At 47.7% G+C, this 25,947-nt stretch overlaps 1 protein-coding gene across 1 annotated transcript in view; it reads right to left on the bottom strand.

The window, feature by feature from the left end:
- The window catches only part of AP3B1 (adaptor related protein complex 3 subunit beta 1), a 2,001,071-nt gene that overhangs the window by 1,944,512 nt on the left and 30,612 nt on the right, over positions 1-25,947 (bottom strand). The window lies entirely within an intron of this gene.

The raw sequence follows: 25,947 nt of genomic DNA, 5'->3' as shown, positions 1-25,947 counted from the left end.
GAGTGCCGTTTAGACGTGTTTTCGTGAGGAAATATGGCTTGATCCAATATTTCAGCATTCGTGAGTGCGTGTCTGATCTCAACAATGCTGGCACTCGCAAGCAGTAGCCATTCATGCAGCGCATGAATGGGCTCAAGCACTTCAGGCAGTGCCAGTAAGCACGCCGCATTCAATTAAAAATCAGAATAAACAACGCACCAGCAGCAGCAGGTAGCTTATACATGGGTAAATCCAGGCGATTCATAAGTTCTAGCGGTCACAAAAGTGTGGCATAGTGCAGAAATGGACATTACTCTGTGCACAGGCTGCTGGCCTTAAATAGGTACTCTCCTCCTTGTTACCTGGTTCTCGCCACTCGTCGCCATTGAAAAGCGGTGACAGCGACCAGGAGGTAGTTGTAAGTTTTATTGTAAAGGAGTACCATAAGGAGGGAGCTGCCAGCCAGCTCACAACGGTCTCTTGCCCCAGTTCCTTCTTAAACATTCCGTCGAGAACTTCAAATCACACGCAGCGTGGAAGGATGCTCCATGCAGCGTGTCCTGCGAAGACGTCCCTAGGAAGACTGGATGCAATAACGAGCCAGGAAGACTTACTGCTGTGGTTTTTTTCTCTTGTGCCAGAAAGCATGTGCTGGTTTGATTCTTATTTTATTAGTCATGTGGTGGAGTTTCATAAAGAGAAACTTTTCCTGATATTTCTGCTGGTAACCTCACCTGAAATACTTGGTCACTAGTGATAAATCTGATTAGCGCAAGTGTGGTGTAATATTAACACTTGGTCAGCATTTTCGAATGATAAAATCTGCTATCAGCTCAGGGGGCTTTCCTTGAGCATAAATAGCTCTCACTATAGAACAGGTTGGAGACCCCTGCTTTAGATACATTTCTGACTTGTTCTCCGAGGAGCCTAGAGGAAACTGTCAACTTCACAGCCCTTTGCCCTGCCGAGCCCAACATGGAAGGTAGAGGACAGATATCAATCCTTTGGGAGGAACATAGAAATGGAGTGGAGCCTATCTTAGGAAATACTGGAACCTTTGGAGAGCCAATGCTGGACTGACTGCCCGGCACTATGCCTAGTTCTGCCACTAGCAGTAAGATTCCCAGACATTCTTAGTATCATACCCCCATCCTCGATTGGCGCAGGGGATGGAAATGAATTAACAGACCTGGATCTAACAACTCCTTCAGTGGCAAGTATGTGGAAAATGTGCTTTCTGTTCCAACTGTAGAGATACCAACCATGGCGGACCAGTTCAAGGCATCGAATAGGATTAGATTCACTGATCAAGGGGTGAAGTGTCTCCTAAATTTCGAACAGCCACTGATGCAAGCCTCATAATTTCCTATTAGAAATTCAGGGTGCGTTTGTTAGAAGCACTCAATAGGAATGGGAGATTGTGATCTAAGACCTGCTCACATGTGCAAGTAGATGCTTCACTATGTATTGTGTTACCAGCCCAAGGTTGGTTTAGGATACTTCTTGGTAATTATCACCTGGGAGGGTGGAGGAGGAAAGGAATTGTATCTCAGATGAGGTTTCTGGATGTACAGGTCCACACTGGTCCAGGACTTGAGCCTGCTCCCGCACAGGTTAGTGCCAAATTCGGAGATCGTGGTGGGCTGGTGGTGTGGGTAGTAGGGAAGAAACGAGAGCTACATTTTTGTAAGGAAAATGACAAATACGTGATGAACATTCTAAATGCAGAATTGCTCAATTGAATAACTTTCAACCACCATTACGTGCGAAAAGACTTTCCTTATTTTGTTACTAGGAATAATCCGTAGGTCACAGGTTTAATTAACCCTTCTTTTGTTAGAATAGCACCGGTTTCTAAAACAAATCATTTTTAGCTCGTGTGAGGACAGGCTGTGTCCAGGGTACACACACTTATTTTGATTCACGTCAGTATTCTGATGTACAACGTTTATTGATGAAGAAACAGAGAAACTTTTTTTGTTAAGAAAAGATACTTAAAATATTGTTCGAATGGTACAATACTTTACCCAGCAGTAGTAAAACAACAGTACATAACACATTGGTCTCATCACTAGAAAATAAGCTTCTAAGATTCTAAGCACTTCACTTGCTTCGACGTCGGACTCCATCAAGAAAGAAATGGGTCTACTTAAACCTGTCTCAGCTGATCCAATCACTTTCCAAATAAAGAAGAAGAAAAAGTATTATGTAATTAGAAATAATCCCCAGAACACATCATCCAAAATGCATGCCTTTACAATTGTTCATAATTTATATTGTCGGAGTCAAGTTAGTCTTCAAATATGTGCAGGGTGAAAAGTTTTTCTTGTATTTTGTAACAGTTTTCAATGGCTTGGCGCAGTATAAGAAACTTTAAAAGTTTGTAATTCTTTTCTTTTTTTATTATGAGAGTAACTTTTACAAAATTACTGAAAAGAAATGCTCTGGTTCTTTCTAACAACTATGCTGCCAACATTAAAATAAAGGATTTGTAAACTGACCGAGCTCACTTGCCGCGTTCTGATTTAGACATCTTAAATTTGCTTCACGTCAACGTTAAAGCTTCACTGCCATCATGTGGCTCGGTTGCACATTGCCGTATTGAAAGCGCCCATATGTTTATGTTCCGTGCTAAAGCGCAGATTCGTACGGTAGAAAGAAGCCTGCTACAGATTTTATAGAACGCATTTGTTTTCATGGTACCTCGGATTACAAAGTGCTTCCCTTTATCTTTATTTTTGGAACTCCTCAAGCAGGTGTACAACAGCCATCTGTTAAAACATTAAAACAAGCAATTACAAATGTAATGTTTGACGTGATATCTAATAGTAGCCTACTGTCTAGGGCAAAGAAAGGTAAGCAGGGCTCGAGTTGGGGGGTACACCTAGGTACAGGGCGTCCCCCCACTCTTTTCACAGGGTGGACATGCCGTCCCCCCTTCCAAGAAGTTGGGCCCCACAGAAATATGCAAAATTTGTCCCGATGACATTTTTGAGACACAGCGACACGTTCAGCAGCACCTGCACGTTGCCTGCTTTCCATTCCCAGCAGCAACGTGCAGGCAGCAAGGGAGCCTTTTTTTCACCTCCAGCTGGGCTGAAGTTAAGAGGGCATCCGGCCTAATTTTGTTTGTATATGCTGACTGGGGGCCGCCTGGAACCTTAAGTTTAAATGTACATGCTGCAGAGGGAAACAAAGGCACACAGCTTGCCTTCTCTTCACAGGTACTTGAGAGGCATGCTTTTGCCTTTATTATATCCCTGTATATAAATGCAGACAATGTAAGACTGTCAGATGGGTTTGTCTGTCCCAGTATTTACACATATAATTTAAATAGCACTATTTTATTTCTTTTATAGCGCTACATCGTGACGTCATGAGGTCATTTGCATATCGTCTAACTTGGTCAGTCACCCCCCAATTCTTTTTATAGGGCTTGTGCCCTGAAGGTAAGTATTAGTAAAACATAACTTGTCATTCCATTTTGTATTATTTCAGTTTTGGAGTATCTGGTAATACTTTATTTTAGTTATTTGGTATCGGGGGAGTGCAATGGCAGAGTAAACATCAATGAAGAGTGTTCAGAACAGTAGAAGAAATATTGTGCATGGTTACCCACAACCCGCGACAGAAAAACCAAGGCAAAACTCAGCCCTCAAGGTTTCCGAGAAAAGGCAGTGGGCGCCTGCCACCTGGGTTCTATCGTACTCGGGCCGCATATACACCGGCTTATCTCCTGAGATCGTGAAGCTGCATCTTAGACCAAGGATGCTTTAGGAGAGATGTGCCAGTACATAGGTAGTATGGTGCATGTTTGTCAGGGACAGTAGCATCTCTATAAGTGAATTTCGCATAGGCACATATTGGGCTACAGGTAGAATTGGTGAGGCTACCAACAAAGGACAGTCTTAAAGTGTGTATGTATGAATATATATGTATGTTTTCTTAAAATGTTTAAAACCAACTACAAGTCTCTTTCTATATATCTAGTAGATATGTATGTATATTGAATGTAAATATACACACATGCATAACAAGTCAGATGTAATTATTTTAAGTAAACATGCTGCTTTGCTGTGAAAGGTAGTTTGACAACTTAATGTGTGTGCAAGACGCAGTGCCCGTTTTTAGGTTGAGCCTAGGCAGCACATGCGCTGTCTCATCACGACACGCTGTATTTACTCTGTGGGCTCACAGCCCGCCCATTGCCTTTTTATTGGTTACTTTGATTACCTATTAGCAAGCACGCCTTTTAAAGGACAATCTTTCCTCTTTGTCCCTTCTTGTGCTCATTTGTTTCCTCCCACGGAGCAGTGCCCAACTACTGATATCGTTCCACTTTAGGAATAATTGGTTCATTTCGGGGCACTATATTTTGTTGATAGTTTCCTGCTCAATCAAATGTCAGACGTTGTTTTCACAGAGCGCCTGGCCTTCCTCGTGTTTGTGGAACCTTTGCTTCTTTTTTTTGTTCACCTCCTTCCTCACGTCTATATTTGCTGCGTCCTCTAACCACCCCCTCCCCTGATCACTGCTTTAAACCCCCATTGTAGAGGATGCCAATGATGCGCTGTCCCCTGTGTTTTCATTCATGATCAACCCACTCCAAGTACCACCCCACCTCCGCCCCTCCCCGCTTTTCAAACGGGCCAGCCTCTGCCCCTCGCTGCAGCCTTCTGCAAAGTGCCATAGAGAGCAGCGTAAGCCTGGCAAATTGTAACATTAGTTTCACTTCGGCAATTACAAGTTAACACGACTAAGATTTCAAGAAAACTACTAGCTATAAGTGGGGAACTTCACACAGGCTTTTAATATATGAATGAAAGTTAATTCTCAACTCATGGGTTACTCATTTTGTCCACACTGGGTCGGAGAAGGGACGAGTCCTTGTTCTGCATATGTCTCCACAGAGGTGCCTTGAACCCACTGAGCTACATTGCCGCAATCATTGGTTTCGCATTGGCCGCCTCTGAGGATCATGGGGTGTATTTATTCATTATCTGGTGTTGCCACAAGTCGGCGAGAATGTGTGTCAACAATGAAGCCACAAAACATGACAGCCATTTTTAAAGGAAGAGTGCTTTGAACCACCAATGGGATGTGGTTAACGCGGCCAATCGGAAACTCGAACACAACTGGTTGTAGGTAAATAAAAGGACTTGCTGAGGATTAGGTTCACTCCAAAGGGCTTGGACAATGCACGGTAGGGTCACGTAATTGTAGTCAAGCAGTGTGCCTGCTCTTAATCTTAGTGGAAGGCATAAAAATAACTATGTATTGTTTCATGCTGGCAGAACCATGCTAGGTTTTCAACCTAGCTGCTATGTAAATTACTCACATTGAGCTTACGTAATTGTACCTTATGTGGGTATACTGACTATGCTACATGTATGTGGCCCTCTTGGACCCACAAGGTAAGACATTTTGAGAACTACTTAACAAACACAGGTTAATGTTATTCACATTTGTATAGCACTACTACAGCGGTGGCATTTTAGCGCATTCACTAACAGTGCTCCTTGGAAGACCCAGCAGTCGAACTGAAGGAAGACTTCTTTCGATAGTGTTTGTTGTTGGTTTCTTGTGCAAAACAGCCGTCCATCCTCACTTGCTGGTCCCATCGCACGCGAATCTTGCTCTTGGCATCACACCCCTGCCCTTCTCTGGTGCAGCAGAAGTTGGTATCTGAGCTTCCTATTTGAGGCAAATTAGTTCACGTTTTGATTTTCTATTGCCATGAAAATACTTACTTTGCCATAAATTTGACATTTTATATTAACAAAAACTTCTTGGGATTTCACTTCTACAAAAAATAAAGGGATGTTGGAAGTTCTGGCCAGGAGGAGCATCGAGAGCCAGAACAAGCCACCCTTCATTACCAAAATAAATAAATCTTCCGCCCAGACCGTTAACCAGGATTACTTTGTAGAACAATAGACATTGTGGTATATTTTCGGAGTGCAAACACATTTTTAGTGGTGGCTAGATGAAAATTAAACGCTCCACCTGGCGGGAGGCAAAACATTTCCGCAGGATTTCTACAGCGGAGATTCTAAGGCAGAAAAGCTAAGGAAATAGCAGCGTAGTTTATTCAAACAACTGCAGCTCAGACTAGACGTTTTGTTTTGTCATTGGTATAACTGTTACAGCAAACAAATGATGGATGGAAGGCTGACAATGCAAACATTCTCCCCCAGTCAAAAGATCTGGGTTAAATCCATTGTTCTTTTGGCCACTACGTCACCCCAGTTTAGACCCAGCCATATGCAAATCAGTCTTGACCGTGTGCCTCATGGGAACAGTCCAGACCGAACTGCCAGGCCAGGTCCTTCCTGGACCAGAATCAAGCCCTCGTCAGCCAGGATAGCTTGATTTCAGTGGCATGGAGAGCACGGAACTCACGTCTGAGCATACCCGTCCAGATCTTTTGACTGGGGAAGAATGTTTGCATTGTCAGCATTCCATCCATCATTTGTTTGCTGTAACACTTTTCGCCCTAAGTGGGATGGGTATGCCCATACGTGGGTCCCTTGCTCACTGTGCCACTGGATTCAAGCTAGCCTAGCTGAAGAAGGGTGACATACCCTGAAACCGGTCCCAGGATGCTTGTTTCCAGTCCAGGGAGGACCTGGCCTGGCAGTTCGGACTGGACTGTTCCCATCAGGCACAGGGTCAAGAATGATTTGCATATGGGTGGGTCCAAACTGGAATGGCATGGTGAACAAAAAAACGATGGATTTAGGCCCAGATGTCCGTACTGGGGTGAATGTATGACATTGTGCTGCATTCTGTCCATCATTGTTCTTTTTACTTTGGTAGAAGTGCAGTGTAATGAAGTGCATCCTGCCCGACTATATATTCCTGCTTTGAGTTATGCTGCTCGCCCCGATGTAAAAGATTATCACGGGGGAGGGTTCACCAGTGGCTGCAAGGGCAGTGCTCAGGCAGGCAGTCGGCTCCAGTTACTCGAGTACCTCTAGCGTCTCCACCCCTAGACCATGCATACATCTTAGGATTTAAACAAAAACAAATTGACACCTCTTTAGAGTCCGAAAAAAACAGTTGTTAACCAGATTGTGGAGACTTTCGAATTTCTATTGCCTGTCTCAGAGCAAGTTGAAGCTTCTCTCCTCGGGCTGAAGGCGGATTCTCCCTTTGAACCAAGCCATCCTAAAGTCCTGCAGTTAGTTGCAAAGACAGTTACTCCTCAATTGGCAATTACATCAATAAATCTATCAGCTCTTGAATCCACCGCGGATTGTGGAAAAGATGAATAGTTCAGTCTCTTTAAAAAAAAAAAAAAAAACTTGGATCCTACTGATCTGCCTTAAAGACACACATGCTGCAGAGCCTGGAGTATCCGGGTCATCACAAGATTCGTTAGCCTCTTTGTGAAGGATAGGTCCCAGACGGTTGTCATGGACCAATTCAGTTCTGATCCCATACTTCTGTCATGCAGGGTAACTCAGGGTTCTTCCCTGAAGCAGACTTTTGTTTAAACTTTGCATATCCCTGCTGGCTAAACTGATATAGTCTTTTGAATTACAGACCCTATCCTATGCTGATGACAAGGAAATTATCCTGGCCATCACCAAGGACACTGATGCCACGGCTGCCAACTATAAAAATTGCATGCAAGCAGTAGCGACTTGTATGGGTACCAATTACATCAGACTGAATGGAAACAAGACTGAGGTCTTGATATTTGGCAACCAGCCCTTCATCTGGAATACTTCCTAGAGGCCAGAGAGACTGTGGGTATTGCCTGCCCCGGCAGGATCCGCCAAAATTATTTGTGTACTAGTGGATACCAAGTTATCATTTTACCTCCAGGTTAAAAGTACGGCATCCACTAGTTTCTGGACTATCAGGACCTTGAGGAAGGTATTCCCTTTTTTTTCTCTCTGGAAGTCCGCAAGCAGGAAACTTTAGCCTTTATTTATTCTAGTCTAGACTACTGCAATGGGAGGGTGGGGGAAGCAGGAAGTCAACAAGTCACTAACTGCTAAACGTCAGTTAGATCAAAATCCGGTCGCTAACCAGCTACTTGAAATTCCCAAATACCAATCAGTCTCAGCGGGGTTCTCCAAATTGCATTTGCTACCTGTTAACCAGCACATTACCTTTAATGCTTTCTGCATTGTTCACAGGGCGGTGCAAAATAACAGCCCCAGAGCACCAAGATGTTCTAGAGATGCAGTCCTACCAGATATCTTCACTCAGCTAGCCACAATCTTGTAGTTGTGCCGAAATTTGGAAGACCAGGTGGAGTGGTAGGCTTTTTTTCCACAGCAGCAGCAAAACTTAGGAATTTGCTCCCATGTGATATCAGCGATCTACAGGAACATAACAGTTTTCGGAAAACATTGAAGACTTTGCTCTTCACTCGAACTCCTGGTCAGTGCTTTTCTAAGGGATCAGTCCTTTTTAGGTCGAGGACCGAAGGCTGCGCTTGCGCAGTCTCCGGGAGGAGATTGAATGTTTTCGAGTTTGGGGGCTTGAACCCGCCTCTCTCCTCCATTGGCTGGCTTCCTAAATGGAGGCCAGCCATTGGATGAGAGGCGCATCACTCAGTTCAAGCCCCGTCTCGTTCGGATTTGGGGCGTTTTTTTTGCGTTCTTTCGACTGTGACATCATCCGTCACTCAGAACGCCAAAAACACGCCCCCGAATCCGAAATTTTCGGGTGGTTGCGGCCGCCACTGTTGCCCGGCCGCCGCGTCTTCCAGTGAGTGCTTGTTCTCCTTTCCCCCGTTACTGTTTGCCAGTGCTAATTGACTCAATCGTTTCCCCGCAACCTCGTATCCCTTTGCTCCTCTTATGCGGCCGCCATTGTTGCCCGGCCGCCGCCGAGTCTTCCAGTGCGTGCTTGTTATCCTTTCCCCCGGGTTACTGTTTGCCAGTGCTAATTGACTCAATCGTTTCCCCCCCACCTCGTATCCCTTTGCTCCTCTTATGGCCGCCATTGTTGCCCGGCCGCCGCCGAGTCTTCCAGTGAGTGCATGTTATCCTTTCCCCTGTGTTACTGTTTGCCAGTGCTAATTGACTCAATCTTTACCCCCTCCCTCGTATCCCTTTGCTCCTCTTAAACCTGCCCCTCACGCGCCGTGCCCCATCCCATTAATGGCCTCGCTTGGGCCTCTGTTATGCTTGTCACCATACATTTTATGTTCTCTCCACTTTTGTGCGCTGATGGGACTCGGGGGGGGGGGGGGGGGGGGGGGGAGCCCGATTGTCATCCAAACAGTTGTGTTTTGGTGGATGTTAATTCCCGTGGGGTTGGCGTACAGTATCTTTCTAATTCCTTATATAATTCCCCGGCTCTAGATCCCGGCCCTGCTCCGATCGGGGTCACTGGGTCACTGCTCCTCCTGCAGTAATGTCTCCAACCGTGCCTGTGTGTGCGTGAAAAACTGTGCGGGCCGCAGCCAACCCAGCGCGCATGCGTGACTTCAGACCTAGCTCCATCCCTGAAACCACGGTCACCAGTGTGCCCAAGCAGTGCAAAGGTGCCCTTACTGCTGGGTATGTAAAACCGGAAAGTCAAGGGATGCACATATTAATCAGTCCTGCAATCCGTGGTTCGAGATGGCGTCCTGGGACTGATTTCTGTCGGTTTCTAGTTCCGTCATGTTGATTTGTAGAGCGCGTCTAATTACCCCTAAGGGTATCCCGTCCCTGTGAGAAGAGTTTCTTTTAGAGTTCCCTGCATGAATTTTAGCTGTACCCTTTGAAAATACTGTAGGGTTGACTAGTATGTGAATCTGTTTACCTACACCTATATAAATGCAGCAGCAAGGACCCTATTAATTTTTGGTCGCCATAGTGCAAGTATGATACTCTATCATTTTCGAAGGTCCCCAGTAAATATTTGCACCGATGAAGCTGTAAAGTTGTATACTAGTGAAATATGTTGACAATTGGCATGCAGTTTGAGAGAATAGACTAACTTTTTGTATAGAATGGCGACATACCTACACCATAATTTGTGGGATGGAGTAGACAGAGGTTTTTTTATGACACTGGTAAGGCTTCTTAGTATAGAGTTATCCAGCGTGCACCAACTCATTACTATCATTTAGTGTCCCTACCAGTGCAAGGTAGTGTTGCCGCCTCGTACCGAGAGCCCTACCTTGCACTGGTAGGGACAACGCCAGGGGCAGTACTCTGGATAACATAGCTTCACTCAGGTGATGTAAGTGGGGAATGATTATTTTTGCCATTATTTCCTTCGAACATTAATGAAAACACAAGTGGTCAAATGGGTTTACCTGACCCTTACCCTTCCTAGAGGCGTTCACGCATATTTCCAAGGGATACTCCTTTTTTGAAGTTCTTACTCTTTCCTTCCAAATTGTGTTTTTTTAACACTGATTTTCTTTACTGTTTGATGTATTTTAGACCTGTGGCATCTTCCTTGTTATTTGTCAGGTAACTTTTGCCTCTGTTCACTGATCTGGGCACTGTTATTGTAGCATATTTTTACACATTTGTGTAGTGCCTTTGAATGCATGGAAGGTTGTGCCCTACCCTCCATGTAACATTCCTTTATCCTTCATAGGTGTGTGGAGACTAGTGTAGGCGTCAGCAGGACACTGCTCTAGATGTAACGCGCCTTTATCCTGCAAAAATTGTGTCGAAATTTGTCAAGACACTAGCAGGCCAGTGCCCTCCCTGAAACGCTGCTTTATCCTGCATAAGTGTGTGGCGAATGTGTAGACGTCAGCAGGACAGAGCTCCGTGCTTATTGTTGTGGTTACCACAAAGCTTGCAATCTAATATTCTTATATGAGTGTCTGTATGTTTGTTTCCAGCTGATATGTGCAGAATGTACAAAATCCGGTAGACCCGGAATACAGATAACTGCCCTGGAAACCACAGTCCTGTCCATTTTCAGATAGCGCAATGGAGAGCACTGCGGTGCATGTTGGGTTGGTTCCTTAGGGTGCACTCCCAGACTCGCAGGTGCAGCTTTAACAATTTGGCATGGTTTCAGTAGACTTTACTACTGAGGTTTTAATTTCTGACTTAATAATCTTAGTTTTGGCACTTAAAGCATTTTGTAAGAGGCCCTTGCCCCCATTGGGGCGGGAAGCACATGGTGGGGTCTCTTCGCTTTTTGGAGACCGACCCTTGCAATGGGCTCTCGCCTAAGGACACCTACACACTGCGTCTCCAGTGATCTTTCTATCTGACCAGTGAACAATTCAGTACCTTGACTGTTCAGTAATTTGTGCTTTTTGCTTCTCTCCTCCTAATGCTCTACCTCACACACTTTCACCCTCTTACATTGCCTTGTATTCAGCAGTACATCTCTAACCTTTCCTGCCTCCTTCAGTGGAAATCTTTAGTTTCTTTCACTACTTTGTGTGGGCAGATAAACTTTGATATTTAAGTAAATGCTCATTTTCTTTGCCTTGTCACAGATCTGCTTGGTGGCGGGAGATGAGTTTTACAAAGCGCTAAGATTCCTCCTCGGTTTGTGTGTGAGGGGTGTTTTGACAGCCCTCTTCCCTAAACTTGCATCACCTCTTGCCCTACAAATCCCTCCTCATATGAAGGTCATTTAGCTTCATGTGAATTTTTTTCAATAATATTAGTGGTTTAACGAAACCAGGAATGTCAATAAAACAATACGTCATAACAGTGCAAACAAAGTAATCTTTTATTTGGTTTACTTAAAAGGATTTTACTTTATTAGCTTTGGCCTGTGTGTGTGGATAGGGCTCTGTGTGTGTATGTTTGTGTGGCTGTGTGTGTGTGTGGGTAACTGTGTGTGTGGGTGGCTTTGTGTGTGTGTGGCTCTGTGCCCGCAAATAATCTCTACTACTCTCTAATGCTCACCTATTGCCATTGTAAATGACAATACCATTTATTTACGTTAGAAAATGGTTTTTTTTTTAAATGTCATGAGCAATGCCAATAGCTCTACCTTTAATAATGCCGAGACCATTGCATTGTAAATGCTTGTTTGGTCTTTCTCTCTTGAGCTCTTCCTGCTTAAGCACCTTAATGCATCTTTTGATGTTTTTGCGCTTTATAAATGTCCATCATTTCATTTGATATGCAGGCCTCAGGCACACTGTGGGCTTCAGTTACTTAAATATCTTTGGCATCTCCTCCCCCAGGCAATGTATGCAATCTTGTAATTTTATCTGAGCCTCCTAAATTACAGCAAGGATTGGCAAAACCAATAGGTCTTGCCCATGCATGTGCACCATTGTACTTTAAGCCACTTCACTCTAAGACATTCTACTCCACTCTACCACACGACACTCTGCAATACTCCACTCTAAGACGCTATACTGAATTAAAAACGACTCCACTCAACAACACTCTAAATCACTCTATACCACTCCACAACACACTACTCCACGTAATGCCAATCTAAAATACTACTCCACTCAACAACACTCTACCTAACTACATCTATAACAATCCATGCCAATTTACTCAACGCTATTCTACAGCACACTAATCCACTCAACACCTCATACCTATGCCACTCTTACAACACCATGCTACTCCACTATACTCAATGCCACTCAACTTTACAATGCTCTAATCCACTGTATACCATTCAAGTCCTATACTACTCCATTCTACGCCACTCCACTTTCACAATCTACTTCACTCTAGACTACTCTACAACACTCTACTTCAATCTACGGACCCCCCTTTATACCACTTAACTCTGATCAACAGCACTGCACAGCACTTTATAGCACCCCACAACACCCTAATCCACTTGAAAACTCTACTCCATTATAACGATCCACTCTACTCAACTCTATGCCATTTCACTATACAAAACTGTACTCCCTACATTACACAACAGTACATGCACCTTTATAGCAAACTCTACCACTCAACTCTAATCTACACTACACCACTCTATGCCACACCAATCCATAACACTACACTCTACTCAACTTTACAACACTTCACTGAATGCCCCTTCACACCAATAACTTTTAGCCATACTGAATAGCAGCCACACTAGTGTCCGACATGTTTAAAACATATTAGCTGAGCCATAAAAGAGATCTATTGACTAAGTCAATGCTTATTTTTTAAGTCATTTCCTCCTAAATTAACCAGCTGGTGGTGGAGACAGGACAAACCGAGCTGTGGCACGGCCCTATGTGGCCCCCTCTAGATATGTCAGCGCTCGGTCCTCCCACTAAAACCGGTGAGCACTTTTACGATCACCTCTGCACACTCCCCTTCTGTCTTAGATCAGCTATAACAATCTCTTTACATCAATAACTATAAGAAACATACCAAACAGAGAAAAATCTAACCACCAAAAAATAAAACATACTTCCTGCCCACCATTAAGGTCAAACGTAAAAACAATATTTAGAAAAAAATGCACAATGAACACATCTTAACAGTACGCAAAGATTATCAATAAGTAGCATAAGATGGATCTTTGTGGGGGAAAAAAATGAAAATTCACTGTGTCAATCGATGGAGATTAGGTTATTGGCGGTATACTATACACAAAATGAATAGGGCAGGTGGGGAGACTAAGAATTAAAACACAACCACTGCTGATGACTTTACAGAGGAAAAACTCTGTAGTTGAGATGTCAAACGTAAAAGTGAAATTTTCTATCAATCTCTTCTATACAACAAAGGAAAGGTGAGAGGGTGGGGACGGGCAACACCAACAAAGGAAGGGTGGGGACGGGCAACACCAACAAAGGAGGGGTGGGAGGGTGGGGACGGGCAACACCAACAAAGGAGGGGTGGGCGGGTGGGGACGGGCATCACCAACAAAGGAGGGGTGGGCGGGTGGGGTGGGGACGGGCAACACCAACAAAGGAGGGGTGGGCGGGTGGGGTGGGGACGGGCATCACCAACAAAGGAGGGGTGGGCGGGTGGGGTGGGGACGGGCATCACCAACAAAGGAGGGGTGGGCGGGTGGGGACGGGCATCACCAACAAAGGAGGGGTGGGCGGGTGGGGACGGGCATCACCAACAAAGGAGGGGTGGGCGGGTGGGGACGGGCATCACCAACAAAGGAGGGGTGGGCGGGTGGGGACGGGCATCACCAACAAAGGAGGGGTGGGCGGGTGGGGACGGGCATCACCAACAAAGGAGGGGTGGGCGGGTGGGGACGGGCATCACCAACAAAGGAGGGGTGGGCGGGTGGGGACGGGCACCACCAACAAAGGAGGGGTGGGCGGGTGGGGGCGGGCACCACCAACAAAGGAGGGGTGGGCGGGTGGGGGCGGGCACCACCAACAAAGGAGGGGTGGGCGGGTGGGGGCGGGCAACACCGGCATAGGAAGGGTGGGCGGGTGGGGACGGGCAACACCGGCATAGGAAGGGTGGGCGGGTGGGGACGGGCAACACCGGCATAGGAAGGGTGGGCGGGTGGGGACGGGCAACACCGGCATAGGAAGGGTGGGCGGGTGGGGACGGGCAACACCGGCATAGGAAGGGTGGGCGGGTGGGGACGGGCAACACCGGCATAGGAAGGGTGGGCGGGTGGGGACGGGCAACACCGGCATAGGAAGGGTGGGCGGGTGGGGACGGGCAACACCGGCATAGGAAGGGTGGGCGGGTGGGGACGGGCAACACCGGCATAGGAAGGGTGGGCGGGTGGGGACGGGCAACACCGGCATAGGAAGGGTGGGCGGGTGGGGACGGGCAACACCGGCATAGGAAGGGTGGGCGGGTGGGGACGGGCAACACCGGCATGGGTGGGTGGGCGGGTGGGGACGGGCAACACCGGCATAGGAAGGGTGGGTGGGTGGGCGGGTGGGGACGGGCAACACCGGCATAGGAAGGGTGGGTGGGTGGGGACGGGCAACACCGGCATAGGAAGGGTGGGTGGGTGGGGGGGGACGGGCAACACCGGCATAGGAAGGGTGGGTGGGTGGGGGGGGACGGGCAACACCGGCATAGGAAGGGTGGGTGGGTGGGGGGGGACGGGCAACACCGGCATAGGAAGGGTGAGTGGGTGGGGGGGGACGGGCAACACCGGCATAGGAAGGGTGGGTGGGTGGGGGGGGACGGGCAACACCGGCATAGGAAGGGTGGGTGGGTGGGGGGGGACGGGCAACACCGGCATAGGAAGGGTGGGTGGGTGGGGGGGGACGGGCAACACCGGCATAGGAAGGGTGGGTGGGTGGGGGGGACGGGCAACACCGGCATAGGAAGGGTGGGTGGGTGGGGGGGGACGGGCAACACCGGCATAGGAAGGGTGGGTGGGTGGGGGGGGACGGGCAACACCGGCATAGGAAGGGTGGGTGGGTGGGCCTGGGCAACACCGGCATAGGAAGGGTGGGTGGGTGGGCCTGGGCAACACCGGCATAGGAAGGGTGGGTGGGTGGGCCTGGGCAACACCGGCATAGGAAGGGTGGGTGGGTGGGCCTGGGCAACACCGGCATAGGAAGGGTGGGTGGGTGGGCCTGGGCAACACCGGCATAGGAAGGGTGGGTGGGTGGGCCTGGGCAACACCGGCATAGGAAGGGTGGGAGGGTGGGCCTGGGCAACACCGGCATAGGAAGGGTGGGAGGGTGGGCCTGGGCAACACCGGCATAGGAAGGGTGGGAGGGTGGGCCTGGGCAACACCGGCATAGGAAGGGTGGGAGGGTGGGCCTGGGCAACACCGGCATAGGAAGGGTGGGAGGGTGGGCCTGGGCAACACCGGCATAGGAAGGGTGGGAGGGTGGGCCTGGGCAACACCGGCATAGGAAGGGTGGGAGGGTGGGCCTGGGCAACACCGGCATAGGAAGGGTGGGTGGGTGGGCCTGGGCAACACCGGCATAGGAAGGGTGGGTGGGTGGGTGGGCCTGGGCAACACCGGCATAGGAAGGGTGGGTGGGTGGGCCTGGGCAACACCGGCATAGGAAGGGTGGGTGGGTGGGCCTGGGCAACACCGGCATAGGAAGGGTGGGTGGGTGGGCCTGGGCAACACCGGCATAGGAAGGGTGGGTGGGTGGGCCTGGGCAACACCGGCATAGGAAGGGTGGGTGGGTGGGCCTGGGCAACACCGGCATAGGAAGGGTGGGTGGGTGGGCCTGGGCAACACCGGCATAGGAAGGGTGGTTGGGTGGGTGGGCATAGGAAGGGTGGTTGGGTGGGTGGGTGGGTGGGCATAGGAAGGGTGGTTGGGTGGGTGGGCATAGGAAGGGTGGTTGGGTGGGTGGGCCTGGGCAACACCGGCATAGGAAGGGTGGGTGGGTGGGCCTGGGCAACACCGGCATAGGAAGGGTGGGTGGGTGGGCCTGGGCAACACCGGCATAGGAAGGGTGGGTGGGGGGGCCTGGGCAACACCGGCATAGGAAGGGTGGGTGGGTGGGCCTGGGTGGGGACGGGCAACACCGGCATAGGAAGGGTGGGTGGGTGGGGACGGGCAACACCGGCATAGGAAGGGTGGGTGGGTGGGGACGGGCAACACCGGCATAGGAAGGGTGGGTGGGTGGGGACGGGCAACACCGGCATAGGAAGGGTGGGTGGGTGGGGACGGGCAACACCGGCATAGGAAGGGTGGGTGGGTGGGGACGGGCAACACCGGCATAGGAAGGGTGGGTGGGTGGGGACGGGCAACACCGGCATAGGAAGGGTGGGTGGGTGGGGACGGGCAACACCGGCATAGGAAGGGTGGGTGGGTGGGGACGGGCAACACCGGCATAGGAAGGGTGGGTGGGTGGGGACGGGCAACACCGGCATAGGAAGGGTGGGTGGGTGGGTGGGGACGGGCAACACCGGCATAGGAAGGGTGGGTGGGTGGGGACGGGCAACACCGGCATAGGAAGGGTGGGTGGGTGGGGACGGGCAACACCGGCATAGGAAGGGTGGGTGGGTGGGGACGGGCAACACCGGCATAGGAAGGGTGGGCCTGGGCAACACCGGCATAGGAAGGGTGGGTGGGTGGGCCTGGGCAACACCGGCAAATGGAAGGGTGGGTGGGTGGGCCTGGGCAACACCGGCAAATGGAAGGGTGGGTGGGTGGGCCTGGGCAACACCGGCATAGGAAGGGTGGGTGGGTGGGCCTGGGCAACACCGGCATAGGAAGGGTGGGTGGGTGGGTGGGCCTGGGCAACACCGGCATAGGAAGGGTGGGTGGGTGGGTGGGCCTGGGCAACACCGGCATAGGAAGGGTGGGTGGGCCTGGGCAACACCGGCATAGGAAGGGTGGGTGGGTGGGTGGGGACGGGCAACACTGGCATAGGAAGGGTGGGTGGGTGGGTGGGGACGGGCAACACCGGCATAGGAAGGGTGGGTGGGTGGGTGGGGACGGGCAACACCGGCATAGGAAGGGCGGATGGGTGGGTGGGGACGGGCAACACCGGCATAGGAAGGGCGGGTGGGTGGGGACGGGCAACACCGGCATAGGAAGGGCGGGTGGGTGGGGACGGGCAACACCGGCATAGGAAGGGCGGGTGGGTGGGGACGGGCAACACCGGCATAGGAAGGGCGGGTGGGTGGGGACGGGCAACACCGGCATAGGAAGGGCGGGTGGGTGGGGACGGGCAACACCGGCATAGGAAGGGCGGGTGGGTGGGGACGGGCAACACCGGCATAGGAAGGGCGGGTGGGTGGGGACGGGCAACACCGGCATAGGAAGGGCGGGTGGGTGGGGACGGGCAACACCGGCATAGGAAGGGTGGGTGGGTGGGGACGGGCAACACCGGCATAGGAAGGGTGGGTGGGTGGGGACGGGCAACACCGGCATAGGAAGGGTGGGTGGGTGGGGACGGGCAACACCGGCATAGGAAGGGTGGGTGGGTGGGGACGGGCAACACCGGCATAGGAAGGGTGGGTGGGTGGGTGGGGACGGGCAACACCGGCATAGGAAGGGTGGGTGGGTGGTGACGGGCAACACGGACAAAGGAGGGGTGAACGGGTGGGGACAGGCAACACAGACAAAGGAAGGGTGGACCGTGGGGACAGGCAACACTGACACAAGAAGGGTGGGTGGATGGGAACAGGCAACACCGACAAAGGAAGGGTGGGAGGATGGGAACAGGCATCACCAACAGAGGAAGGGGGGGCAGATGGGAACAGGCAACACAGGCAGCGGGAGGGAGGGCGGAGGTAACGGGCAACACCGACGGCAGGAGGGAGGGGATTGGGAAACACTGACAGCAGGACGACGGGCGTGGTGGGTCGGGCAACCTTGACAGTTGGGAACGGGCATCTCTGACAGCGGGAGGGAGGTCGGTGGGGACAGGCAACTCTGACAGCAGGAGGGAGGGAGGGCAGCTGGGAATGGACAAGCCTGACAGTGGGAGGGTTGGAACAGACAGCCCTGACAACGGGAGGAAGGGTGGGTGGAAACAGGCAACCCTAACAACGGGATTAAGGCTGAGTGAGTGGGTTGAGAACAGGCAATCCAGCCAACGGTAATGGGTGGGTGGGTACACGCAACCCTGACAACTTAAGGGAGGGTGGGTGGATGGGAACAAGCAAACTGGACAACAGGAGGGAGAGTGGATGGGAATAAGCAAACCCAGACAAAGGGAGGGAGGGTGTCAACAGGCAACCCTAACAACCGGAAGGAGGGTGGGAAAGAGCATCTCTGACAAAGGGAGGGAGGATGGGAACGGGCATCTCTGACAAAGGGAGGGTGAGAATGGCGACTTTGACAAAGGGAGGGTGTTTGGCAACAGGAAACCCCAACAAAGGGAGGAGGCATGGGAAATGACAACCCAGACAAAGGGAGGGAGAGTAAGTTGGTGGTAAATGGCAACCCTGACAAAGGTAGGGAAAGGGCAACCCTGACAAAGGGAGGGAGGGAAAGGGCAACCTTGACAAGTAATGGGACAGGAGGGACAGATGGGGCAAAAAGCTATGGGGCAGGAGGTGTGAAGGCAGGTTGCAACGACCAACAAGCAATGGAGGGGGAAGGGGCCGGAAGGATGGCAGCAAGAATGCAGGAGGGAGGGAGCAGGAGAGATTAAACCACAAGCAATGAAGGAGGAAGCAAGATGACAGAGAATCAACAAAAAAGTACCCTCATCTGCGTGCCAGCATCGTAAGGACACCATTAAAGACATTAACCAGCACTCGGTCCATACGCCATCAAAGGGACTAATATACAAAGAGGAAGTGAAGTCTGCAAGTACTGATCAATAAGAAGCAAGGAAATAAGTGCCGATGAAGACAACTAATGGTTAGTAATGAGCTGGGTAAAAGCCAGTTTTTAGAGGGTTTTTTTTCAGCTCAATAATAGATTGTCGCAAACGACAGCACATGCACACTTCCTGAAGGCAAGCAGTTAGTGCGATTCAAATTAGCATCAGTGGTACATAAAAATAAAGCCACTGCAAGAGGTCGTAACATAAGGGAATTAACCTTAATCAAAATATAGTTAAGTAATGAACACACATAAATCAAATGACTTTGTAAGTCAAGAGAAAGTCTATTTATAACGACAGATTACAATTTACAAAGAGGCTACTCAGTATGAAATCAAGGAAATGTTCTTTGAGCATAAATCAGGAACAACCTAATGGTCTGGCACACAGGAAAAGCATGTTTTCAATATACCGCGAGGTAATATCATGGGGCTGAACTAAAAAAAGTTACATAAGGAAACTAATGTAAATAGCAGAAATGATCATACTATAGGGGAATGTCCATCCCTACGATTCATTTGGGAGGGGGCAACTACACACATACAAGACGTACTTGGGAAAGCAATTAACCACCACCACTTGGGCTCCTTAACATCTGAGAAGCAGCTATTCTCACTGAAGTGGAACAACAACTGTTCACCTTAGGTTACACATTAGTAAAAAGAGCAATAGCAATGAAGTTGGGGGTACCGGGGCGCCCATCGACAAATGCCTGGGCAGCCAAACTGGATAAATGTATGATTGCATTAAAATACGTGTTTAAATCTAAGGGATGTCCCAAGAAATGGGACAAAAAGTGGAGTGGATGGAATACATACCGAGGGGACCTATGTATATCTCTGACTGTGGAAATGGAAATGTCTAGGAATAATCATTGTACATCTGATCTGATTGTATGAGTCCATACCTGTGTAAAACAAACTGCACTTGATGTTCTAGGGTCAAATAGTCTGTAAATGAATACGTGCAATGATTGGAAGTTTCTATTTAATAAAAAAAAATATTTAAATAAATAAATAAATAAATCGCAGAAATTGTAGAACATAAAAACAGCTACTATAGGAACTGCCTAACATGTTAATAAATAATGGTCTCCTTTACCCTACAAGCAAGGGAAACGACATAGCACTATTGAAGCAAGCTAAACAACGAACAATTTAAAATGAATAAAAAAAAACAGTTTTGACTGCAGGCAGCAACAGCCTTTTTGCCCCATTACAGGAACATCTCCAACATGGCTTCCTCTAAAGGCAACACTGGTTTGATATAGCACAGAAAAAGAATACCATGAAATAAATATATTTTCGAATATTTCCTGAAAAGGAAAAACAAAATAAAAAAACATGTACATTGGAAACGCGTTTGTGTAAATTCAAAAGGCATGTTTTCTTGAGCTGTTAGTGCAGACAAAGGCCCAATAAATTAATTTTGCGGCATAATTATGCTAACTTAAAAACATGCAAATAGGCATTCGTTTCTAATAAGTTAAACACTGTCGCTGTTATCAAATCATAATTGTGTGCAAAAATTGCAATGACGAAAAAAAACTTTTTGTTCAAGGATACTTTATTTTACAAGAGGAACAGCAGTGGTTGCTACTCTGCATCTAATCTAGTAAATGTGTTTGTTTACATCTTCAAAAGCAATCCCTGTATATAAGGAGGCAGTCTCTACTTTATTACAGGCCACTTGTGAAGTTTCTAATCATCTATAATAACACAATGATGCAGCTGTTCACCTCTAATAAGTATTTACAATTGATTAGTAATATCATAATTCCTGTTGCCAGTTTAAACAAAGAAAAAAAATGGCTTTTCTTCTTCTGATCTGTTTTTATAAAATGAATAGTGATCAGCAGAATGGAGACATTTTTGGGCAATGATAATATTTTTGCACGCTGTAGGTCACTTGCAAATGTGTATACACTGTGAAATCGAATAAAGCGATTTAAAAAGTGAACAGTAGGTGGCAGTATGAATCCAAATATCAAAGAGAACACAAGGCAAAGCTTGATGTATGCTGTAAAGAAGTCCAAGATATGTGGTATCTCAGGGTTTTATAGCAAACATGTTAGTTACAAAGTGAGAAAAAGCCTTCTAAAAGTCAAAGCAACGTGACTTTGTCAAAAGGAAGAGACAGAGCACAAAGAACAGCAACAAAGCAAGAACATAGTTCAAGCAGCATAAAAGTAAAGCAACACAGAGCACAAGACTTTTAGATAAGAACGGAAATACGAAGTCCAATAAGCTCAATATGTCCGATTTAGGGAAAGGATAGCACACGAAGGAGAGAAACAGCTAACAGATGCACTCTAATGGTGGACTTACACGACCAGTGGGTAAAGAGGAAATGCTCCATGGGAGAGGCAAACCAGACTTAAGAGCTGGGACACAAACAGTAAGTAGGCACATAAGGATGGCAGGAAAGTCACCCTATGGTAATCAATGGGCAGCTCAAAGCCCCTGTATGTGCTCACTAAACCACAATAGATTTGAAAATCTATTGTGTCTTATAGGCGCAACCTTAAAAGAAATAATTCAGAAATTGTCTTATTCCATTGCTGTGGTCACCTAATTTCTAACTGAGCTCTAGCTTAAGGCTATAGAAACAATATTCTACAAATAGAAAAGCAGAAAAAGTGGCAAAGCCAAGTCATAATCACTGCTTTTTTTTTTTTTGAAGAGGGTAAGGGAAATAAAGGTCAGGAAATGAGTGGGTCTTGGTAAGAAAATGTATTAAAATTGGATTGGGGGTATGTCAGTCAAGTCAGTCAAGATATCTTTATTCGGCTTATTTAAAAACCATACAAAGAGAAGAAGAATAAAATACATTTCATATAACATTTTTCATAATACACATGATATAAGGATTTAGCAACAATTTTAAGATTTATGATAAACAGTTAAAAAGATTGTTTGACATAAATACCTAATCTTGACAGACAGCTTTCGCCCTTGAGGCGGCTACCAGGAATTTAGCAACGCAAAAGGTAATGTGGGGGTTAGGTAGTAGTTGTAAGAAGAGCAAAGCCGGTCTCACCTGGGTGAAGCTGGCTTTCTTAAGAATTGGCAACAAGAATTTTTTTCTTGGCTCTAAATATAACCCACAAAACATAACAAAATGCTTTGTATCTTGCACTGAGAACTGGTCACAGCTACAGGGCGGGGCTAGTTCTGGCTTCTGCCAATTATTAAAAGTGCCTAAATAAAAATGCAGCAAATTTAATCTAAATTTGGTTAAAAGAAACCTGTGGAAGGGGAGTGTAACGAAACCAAGATATGGCGCGAGTAATGGCGAACTAACCAACAGGCAATGATCCCTCACTGCCGGCTTTGCTAGTTCACGTTCTTCACGGCATATTTCCTTCCTTCCCATGAAGGACTTTTTGACAAAGTCGAGATCTTGAATCCTAATAATCTCCGGGGAGGTAAAAAGCTCCGGGCGGCCTAAGTCAGCAAAAGCCCTGGCCAGATAGGCCAGCCAAGGAATCTTGTTAGATTTATCGAGGGACAGGACATCGGTCATGATCTTATGGTTTAATGGGAGCTCTTCGTTCATCCATATTTTTAACCAAAGAATCAAAGGGGCCATGCTCAACTTATCTGAAAGAAACTGAAGGCCAACTTCTTTATGTATAGAATACGTTGGGGTCGACTGGGGTACAGAGAGTAGGGCTCTGATAAATCCATTCTCTGCTCTCTGAATTGGTTCCACATTTACATATCCCCACAATGCGGAACCATATAATGCAATGGCCACAGATTTGCTATTGTAGATTTTTAAAATGGCTTCCATAGGCCTGGCCCCTAGCCTACCAGCAAAACTCAAGAGTGCTGAGGATGATCGTATGACGGCCAACCTCTTAGCTCTAACCTGTGGACCCCAGGTCCCTTTCTGGTCGAACAGTATGCCTAGATAAGGAAATGTGGATACCCTAGAGACCAGGTCCCCCCTGCAAATGAATGTTTTGTTTCTCTTCCTGCGACACTCTAGGCCCACCATCATTGTGTGTGACTTGGCTACGTTCATTTTAAGATCTAGTTGCTCCATAAACGCACCGAAAGCATTCAATAGGCGCTGGAGGCCAACTCCCGTACTGGCGATCAGCACGGCATCATCCGCGTATAGGAGTGCCGGGATCTTTGTTGCTCCTACACGCGGGACGTCGGCTTCCTGCCCCTCTAGGTGCGCACCCAGGCCATTGATGTAGATGGTAAAGAGTAAGGGGCCCAAAATGCAGCCCTGCCGCACACCCCTTAATGATCTAAAGAGAGCAGTACGCCTGCCCTCGTTCGTCACACGTACGCTCGAGAAGAGTTCTTGGTGCAGGGAGGCCATAAAGGTGACCAATGCCTCATCCATACCTATCTCCAGCAGAATGGACCACAACTTAGTCCTATTGACCAAGTCAAATGCCGAGGAGAGGTCCATGAATGCAAGATACAAAGACCCCTCCTTAGCTATAGTGTATTTGGAGATGAGCAGATGTAAGTTGATGCACTGTTCGATAGTCCCCTTTTTTTCCCGAAATCCATATTGGATTTCGGACAATCCACCACAGCCCTCAACATTCTCCCTCAGCCTGATAAAAGAACTCTACCTAAAATTTTTACTGAGGAATCCAGAAGGAATATAGGCCTGTAACAGCCTGGATCATCCCGCTGACCTTTTTTAAAAATGGGAACTATGGTAGAGGTGTTCCATGATGCAGGTACAGGGTTACCATTAACTGCATTAAACACGTTTGCCAAGACTTCGGCCCACAATTTTGGGGAGTACATAAAAAAGTCGGCAGGCACACCGTCAGGGTCAGGTGCCTTGTGCTTTGTAGTGGACATAATGGCTTTCTCCACCTCATCTCGATTAAAGATGATGGGGCGGGTGGCTGATCTTGTCAACAGGGCGTCTTTAGTTACGTCAGCAGTGTCCCCATAAACATTTTTAAAGTGAGATAACCACTTTTCATCAGGAATAACGCAGTCCGGGATATCATTATTGTCATCTGAAAAGAAGGGCTGTTTAATAATCTCCCAGAATTTTTTGCTATCCTTCAGGACTGCCGCCGAAAGGAGGCCCTCCCATGCTTCTTGTTTAATGGTATCCTTTCGTTTTTTTATTGCTAATTGGGGGTATGTGTCTACCCACCTCTAGGAATAATACCAATTTTTGTCAGTGAACACTTAAAGGCACTAAATTAACGTGAGCTCAACCCCCTGGTAGCTTTTGCACAGCGCAGACAGGCTTAATGTTGAGCAATGTGTTATGTGTTTATGCAGTACTAAAACCGTAAAAAAGTCAAAATGTAAAACAATAAAATTCTCAAACCAAATTAGAATAATAGAGCCAATTTAATAAACAATATGACAAAAATCCAAGGGGAACCGGATATATGATTTAAAAAAAAGTTTAAGTAGTAATCGCACCAAAAAGCACAGTGCGCCACTGATAGTCAATCTTTCCGGTAGACCGGGACCTCAGTGTAGTTTGAGACTTTCAGCAATGGAGGCGGAGGCAGGTACACACAAATACACACGTGTACACACATACACACGTGTACCCACACGCATGTGTACGTGTACACACACACACACACACGTACACACACGTGTACACGCATACACACACGTGTACACGCACATGTACACACACACACACACGTGTACACACACACACACACAGACGTGTGCACACACACTCCTAGTGTCTCCACTCCCGCCCATATTACAGTAAAATCCAGTTTCAGGCAGCCACTGTACCCCCAATAAACCTTGAAAAAAGAATGGCAGAATAAATATAGGGTCCAACAAAAGCAGAAAAATAGGTGACTACACAGAAAAAGGTGATTTCCAACAGTACTTAATATTTTGAAGGGGAAATTCAACGTTCAGCTGCAATGGATGAGAGCCTGTCACAAGCAAGGTCTAACTTAGTGAAACAGAAATGTGGCAGGCTGTCAGGACATGTCCCCTTAACAAAACCCGTCAGTATAGGTATTATATATGTATGTACTTAAGCACATATGAAGAGTACCCCAACAATGAATAACTGACACCAATATATGACTGAGCTTTGTATTACAGATGTATTTTAAGTCCGTCATGTATATCCTAATTATTTACACTTTGTTGGTCCACTTTTTGTGTTACCTACGAATATGGTAATATAACAATCGCAACATTGGCATATCCAAGAAGGCGGTGACATTTCTATCTCAATGAGAGCAACCAGGCATATTTTCTTAAAGAGGCTTTCAGATCAAGGTATATGTGAGCTAACTCCATTAAAACACAATTAAAGAGTCCCAAAGGGACAACTGAAGAACCAAGCTCTCATATGTAACCTGCACGTTAATACTAAATGAACTGATCTAATGATTACAGCTATGTTTGACTACAGACAAGTGTATCTATTCGTAAAACCAACTTGTTTTAATGATTTCATTTTATTAACATGAGTACATGGAAAGTACTTAAAACTCAAGAAACCATTTCACCCCTTCACCAAAAATCTGAAAGCACTTGCATTATGGTAAATTACATATGCCGGTAAATAGCACAGACAACTAGACGCAAGCATGGAGAGATGCAAAGTCTCATGAAACACTTGCTGAGCTGCCCTGCTGACCCTGCCTGGGTGAGAAGGACTGCACCTGCATCACTTGAATCCAGAGTAACTCCAAGGGCTTGCTGGTTTGCCTCTTGTTCCAAGTCTCAGGCACATCAAAGACTACCTGCATATGCATTCTACAAGCTGTGAGTCTGCCCTGCCAAGTGGTGCCACCCCAGTCCTAGACCCTTGGAAGTGAAGTCTAAGGTGCTTCTACAACCAGAACTCCTGCATCCTCATTGAAAGCGGCATATCTTCGTCTT

The sequence above is a fragment of the Lissotriton vulgaris genome, chromosome 3_1 (genome assembly GCF_964263255.1).
Source record: "Lissotriton vulgaris chromosome 3_1, aLisVul1.2, whole genome shotgun sequence".
Lineage (NCBI taxonomy): Eukaryota > Metazoa > Chordata > Amphibia > Caudata > Salamandridae > Lissotriton > Lissotriton vulgaris.
This window is presented reverse-complemented; position numbering and strand designations above follow the sequence as displayed.